The sequence below is a fragment of the Carlito syrichta genome, unplaced genomic scaffold, assembly GCF_000164805.1.
Source record: "Carlito syrichta isolate Samal-C Ts95f unplaced genomic scaffold, Tarsius_syrichta-2.0.1 Scaffold304469, whole genome shotgun sequence".
Lineage (NCBI taxonomy): Eukaryota > Metazoa > Chordata > Mammalia > Primates > Tarsiidae > Carlito > Carlito syrichta.
In genome coordinates this window covers 44,956-51,161 of record NW_007248565.1, presented here as the reverse complement: position 1 = coordinate 51,161, position 6,206 = coordinate 44,956, and the positions used below count along the sequence as shown (strand labels likewise).

Sequence of the window (6,206 nt, the reverse complement as noted above, 5' to 3'; positions counted from 1 at the left end):
CCAGGTGGGTCTCGAACCCGCAGGCTCAGGCAATCCACTCACCTCAACCTCCCAAGGCACAAGATTACAGGCTGAGTCACCGAGCCCGGCACAAGCCCTTCTTTTAAAACTTTGTTTTCAGCCGGGCTCAGTGGCTCAGCCTGTAATCCCGCGCCTTTGGGAGGCTGAGGTGAGTGGATTGCCTGAGCCCACGGGTTCGAGACCCGCCTGGGCAGCGAGACCTCATCTCTACAATAAATCAAAAAATCAGCCGGGCGTGGTAGTGCATGCCTGTAATTCCGGCTACTTGGAAGGCTGAGGAGGAAGGATCGCCGGAGCCCGGCAGGCCGAGGCTGCGGTGTCCGGGAGCGGCCACTGCACTCCGGTCTGGGTGACAGAGTGAGACTCCAACTCAAAAAAACAAACAAACAACAACAAAAAAACTTTGTTTTCAAGACATCGTGACTCCGTTAAATCATCTGGCAGCATGCAGTTAGAAGGTGTCCAAAAAGAAGGCTCAAGTCTGTGAAATAGCTGTTAAATATCTCAGACTTTCCCTTTATAAGCAGTCTGGTCTATCTCTGCAACAAAAGATCAAAAAGAGCTAAGACTCTTCTTGAAAATGACCGGTTTCTGCAGCATTTAGATATCCAATTACGAACTCATGGTAAGACCCCTGTTCAATCGTCTTAAAGGACCAGAGGACTCCCTCTTTCTGTGGGAATCAAAACACAAACAGGTCTTCCAACATTTAAAAAGGACATTGACCTAGCTCCTGTGCTTGGACTTCCAGAGGAAGTCCTACAAAATTTTATGTGCTTGAACGACAAGGGTTAGCTTTAGGAATGCTGATCCAGATGTTAGGTGAGGTAACACAACCGACAGCCTGCTTTTCAAAACAACTACCTGCTTGCTGCTCAAAGAGGCTGAGAGGCTGACACTGGGATAACACATCGCTATAGGCATGCCACACTGGGTACAAACACTCCTTGAGCAGAAAGGAGGCCATTGGCTCACAGCTGGATGCCTGGGAAAATATCAGGCTATTTTACTGGACAATCCAGCAGCAGTGCTGAAAACCACCTCGGCCCTAAACCTGGCCACCCTTCTCATAACAGAAGATGCCCCTCTGGAACACAGCCGCCTAGAGATCATAGATCATGTTTACGCCGGCCAGCCTGATTTACAGGACACAGTCTTGGAAAATCCAGACTGGAACTCGTCTGTAGATGGAAGCAGATTGGTGGTTCGAGGGATGCAAAGGGCTACTTACACCATGGTGACTTGGACACGTGTCAGAGAAACCAGACTCCTCCCTGTGGGAACTTCGGCTCAGAAAACAGAGTGAATAGCTCCAACCAGGCCCCTTGCATTCTCTGAGAGTAAGAGGGCGAACATATATTTGGACTCTAACTATGCCTTTAGGATTGTCTATGTGCACAGGGCAATATGAAAAAGTAAGAGGCCTGCTCAGAGCAGGTGATCGTGATATCAAGTATTCGGAACAGATTCTGGAATTTCTAGAAGCCAAACCCTCTCCGGCTGCAGTGAGCCACTGTCCTGGACACCAGCCCACAGTAACTGAGACAGCAAAAAAAGAAAAGAAAAGAAAAGAAAAGCCTCAGCAGACAAAATGACAAGACAAACTGCCATTGATGCAGGGAACATGGTGGCTCCATTACTGAAATAGGCAAACTTGACTCAGTTTACTCCTCAGTGGAAGCCAGAGACAAAAAGGTACACAAAGAACAGAGGATTTTCCAAGGTGCAAGAGGTGCTGGAAAATAAACGTAAACAATTTCAGCCAGGCACAGTGACTCAAACCTGTAATCCCAGCACTTTGGGCGGCTGAAGCAAGAGGAATGCCTGAGCCCGAGGGTTTGAGACCAGCCTGGGCAACATGGTGAGACCTCGTCTTTACAATAAATAAAAAAATTAGCTGGGTGTGGTAGTGCATGTCTATAGTTCCGGCTACTTGGAAGACTGAAGGATCACCTGAGCCCAGTGGATCGACACTAGGGTGTCTGTGAGCATGCCACTGCACTCCAGCCTGGGCAACGGAGTGAGGATCCAACTCAAAAAAAAAAAAAAATGGCTAAGATGGGGTTGGGTGTGGTGGCTCACCCCTGTAATCCCAGCACTTTGGGACGCCGAGGCAGGAGGATGGCTTGAACCCAGGAGTTCAAGACCAACCTGGACAACATAGCAAAACTTCATCTCTACAAAAAATCAAAAACTTAGCCAGGCATGGTGTTGCGCTCCTGTAGTCCCCAGCTACTAGGGAGGCTGAGGCAGGAGGCTCGCCAGAGCCCAGCAGGTCGACCCTGGGGTGGTCGTGAGCGTGCCAACTGCACTCCAGTCTGAGCGATGGAGTGAGACTCCAACTCAAAACAACAATAATAATAATAATATCAATTCCAGTCAAACTTGTGTTCTTACACGACGCACGTGAAACTCATTTCAGACAAGAGGCTTCTTCAACCTTCATTAAATGACACCTGCAGGAAAAATTTATTTTTAAACACCTGCAAATCATTACTGAAAAATGTTATTTGTGTGCCCAAAATAACCCTAGTAACCAAAAGCCAGGGTCACTGGGAACTCAAAAACAGGTGACCTTCCCTTCCATATCTGGCAAGTGGACTCGACTCACATGCCTCTGGACAGAGAGGTTTCAGGCTCCTGGTGCTTGTAGACAACTTTCCCAGATAGGTAGAAGCTTTTCCATGCCGCCCTGAAAGGACATCTGAGGTGGCCCATTGTCTGCTACTAAAAACAATCCCTAGATTCGGCCTATACCTAAAGACATTCAGAATGACAGCAACTCAGTTTTCATCTCAGATGTCGCTCAGCAGAGGAGTAAAGCTCTGGGAATCAATTGGAATCAGCAGACCGCCCGGCACCCTCAATCCTCCAGTCAGGCTAAAAAAATAAGGAGGACTCTAAAAAATATGGATACAAAACTCCATCAGGAGACACAACTAAATTGGACACAGGTGTTGGACATTGCACTGCTTGGAGTCTGAGTCAGCCACCAAAGTGAGATTAATTTAAGTCCCTTTGAAATATTGTATGGGAGGCCCTTGTCCTATGCCTGTTTGAGCAACAGGCTTGAGGATGTGGTCGATGGTACACTCATAGGAAAAATTACTGTGTATCTAGAGCAAATTTCGGCCGCTATTCATAAGCTTGACTCCTCTAGAAAATTCCTTGATCACACGGGATGGCAACACCCTTTCCAGTCAAGATACCGGGTACTTTTTTTTTTTTTTTTTAATTGGAGTCTCACTCCATCACCTAGGCTGGAGTGCCACGGCATGCTCACGGCCACTTGGGCTCTGGCGATCCTTCTGCCTCAGCCTTCCAAGTCGAAATTACAGGCGAGCGCTACCATGCCCAGCTAATTATTTTTCTTTCTTTCTTTTTTTTTTTTTTAATTGTCGAGACAGAGTCTCGCCAAATTGCCCAGGCTGGTCTCAAACCCACGGGCTCGGGCAATCCTCTCACCTCAGCCTCCCAAAGTGCTGAGATTACAGGCTAAGCCACGGAGCCTGGCCCGCTTTATTTTTATTTTCTAGTTGGTGTCTCACTCTGTCACCCAGGCTGGAGGGCAGTGGCACACTCTCAGCCGCCACAGACTCAACCTGCTGGGCTCAGCTGACCCTTCCGTCTCAACCTTCCAAGTAGCTGGAACTACGTGCCACCATGCCTGGCTTTTTTTTTTTTTTTTTTGATTTATTATACAGATGAGGTCTCACCAAGTTGCCCAGGCTGGTCTTGAACCCACAGGCTCAGGCACTCCTCTCACCTCAGCCTCCCAAAGTGCTGGGATTATAGGCTGAGCCACGGAGCCTGGTCCACTTTATTTTTTTTTTAGTTGGAGTCTCACTCTGTCGCCCAGGCTGGAGGGCAGTGGCACACTCTCAGCCACCACAGCCTTGACCTGCTCCGCCTCAACCTTCCAAGTAGCTGGAACTACAGGCATGTGCCACCATGCCCGGCCCGGCTTTTTTTTTCTTTCTTTCTTTCTTTTTTTTTTGATTTATTATAGAGATAAGGTCTCACCAACTTGCCCAGACTGGTCTCGAACCCCTGGGCTCAGGCAATCCTCTCACCTCAGCCTCCCAAAGTGCTGGGATTATAGGCACGAGCCCACACGCCTGGCCTGAGACCAGGAACTTTTAAAATCTTCTCTTGATCTCCAGCTTGTAGGGGCTTCCTGAGAGAGCTGAGTTGTAGACAACTTTTCTCGGACGTCTCCTCCAGCGAAGGTGTGGTCCCTTCCCCTTCTCTCCCATGTCCTCCTTCCTAGCAGGGCCCGAAAGATGAACTGGAACATGGAGACCACTGACTGGACAGGATGGGCCTAAAGCCCTGGGGAGGGACAGACAGAGCTTTGCAAAGTCAGCATGAGGTGCGGGGCCATGGGCTGTGGGTGTCCACGCTGCCTGGGATCCTGGCCCCCTGCCCCTGGCTACAACTGGTGCCTTGTGTCCCTTGCAGCCACCTGAAGAGGCTTGGTCAGAAGAGACTCCCTGGACAGCTGCTCAGAGGAGACCCCCAGGGAAGATGTGTCCACAGTGCCTGGGAGAGCCCACAGCCCGCAAGGGGGTGTGGAAGGCGCTTCTCCCACCAGCTGGTCCCGAGACTTCTCCGGCGTCTCGGCCTCCTCCCTGTCGGCATGTCTGCCATCCTTCCCCGGATCTGACCCCTCCTCCTTTGATGCTGGGCCACCGGTGCCTTCGCCTCCCCCCTGCCATGGCCCCCCGGTCCCAAGGTCCGCCTCTTCCCGTCTCCCCCACGTGTGCCGGTGAGTCTTGGTCGCTCCAGCGATCCTGGGCTTGACTATTCCTGGTGGCTGGAAGCCACCGCGCCCCAGAGCTGCTGTACCAGAGCATGCGACCTTTATGGTTCCCTGGAAAGTACAGAGTCGCTGGTTGGGGAGCAGGCCACTGCGACCCCACAAGACTCTTGGAACACAAAGTACAAACCAGAGCAGCTGCCCAGACCTCAGCAGCTGTCTGGCCCCACGGCCTTGGGGGACCATGACGGACAGAGATGCCGCCAGCTCCACCCGTGTCTCCCCTTTCCCACACGGCAACCTTGGGCGTCCTCCGGACGTCCATACAGGCAGATGAGGTGCAGGGAGATGACTCTTCAGGATGGGAACTGGCTTTTTGGTGACTCCTTTCCATCCTGGACCTTTCCAGGGGTCCTCCCAGGTCCTGGCAACCTTGGCTATGGAGTCAGCCCAGCTTCTCAGGGGGCCCAGGAGGGCTGGGTGGGTGTGGACTGAGCCCCATGTGTCCATGTGAGGGTTTGGGTTTTCAGGCGGGGCCAAGGCACGGTGTCTAGCAAGGCTAGAAGGACAAACTCCCGCTGGGATCCTGCCCTTGTGGACCTGCCCCTGCTTCTGTCACAGGTGCCCAAAGCCCAGAATCCTAAAATTCCCAAGAATCAGAGCAAGATGTTTGGCCCTAGTGACATGACCCAGGACTGCAGGAGGCCCAGACCAAAAGAGCATGTCGCCTGAATCAGTAGAAGGAGCCAGCTGCCCACACCAAAGACTCCGTGTGGTCTCCAAGAAAGACCTCCCGATTCCTGCCCAAGGAAGGACACAGTAAGCAACGTGAAAAACGGAATGAGGCAGCTTCTGCAAGGGGTTTTCTTCAATAAAGGCAGGAGAAAATCCTGCAGGGGTTCCTGCCGTAAGCTGAGGACCTGTCATAGGCAGCGCATGGAGACACAGCAAAAGGACTGAGGCCAGGAGCTCAGGGCTGCTGTGGGACGGATCCTGGAGGAGCATGTGAAGCTTTGCCGAGGGCTTCCTGCCTCGGTGAGAAGTGGATAAGTGTTCCTGCTGCCACAGGGGTCCCTCCCCTCCAAAGGAGAGGGAGGAGTGATACGGCCTGCCATCACCAAGCCCCGTGGGCCACAGCTGTGCTGTCACAATAGGTGGATCAGAGACAAGGACAGCAGTTGGGCCACACCACCCAGGGAGCCTGTGTCCCCAGTCAGTCCCTGCCAGCAAAAGCCAAGTGTGGCAATAGCCTCAGGCCGCCCATCCCCTGTCCCAGGCACTGTCCTCTCAAGGAATGGGTCTTGTCTGGTCAGCCAGGTCAGGCTCTTACACCTCTCCTGGTGGGGGCACTATTTACCCTAATAAACCAATCTGAACAGAGAAAACCTGTTATGTCTCAGGTTAGCACATCCACTACACACTCGTG

General features: G+C 51.9%; 1 pseudogene; it reads left to right on the top strand.

The window, feature by feature from the left end:
• Nucleotides 1-5,512, top strand: part of LOC103262366 — a 12,030-nt pseudogene extending 6,518 nt beyond the window's left edge.
• The last annotated feature ends 694 nt before the right edge of the window (nucleotides 5,513-6,206 follow it).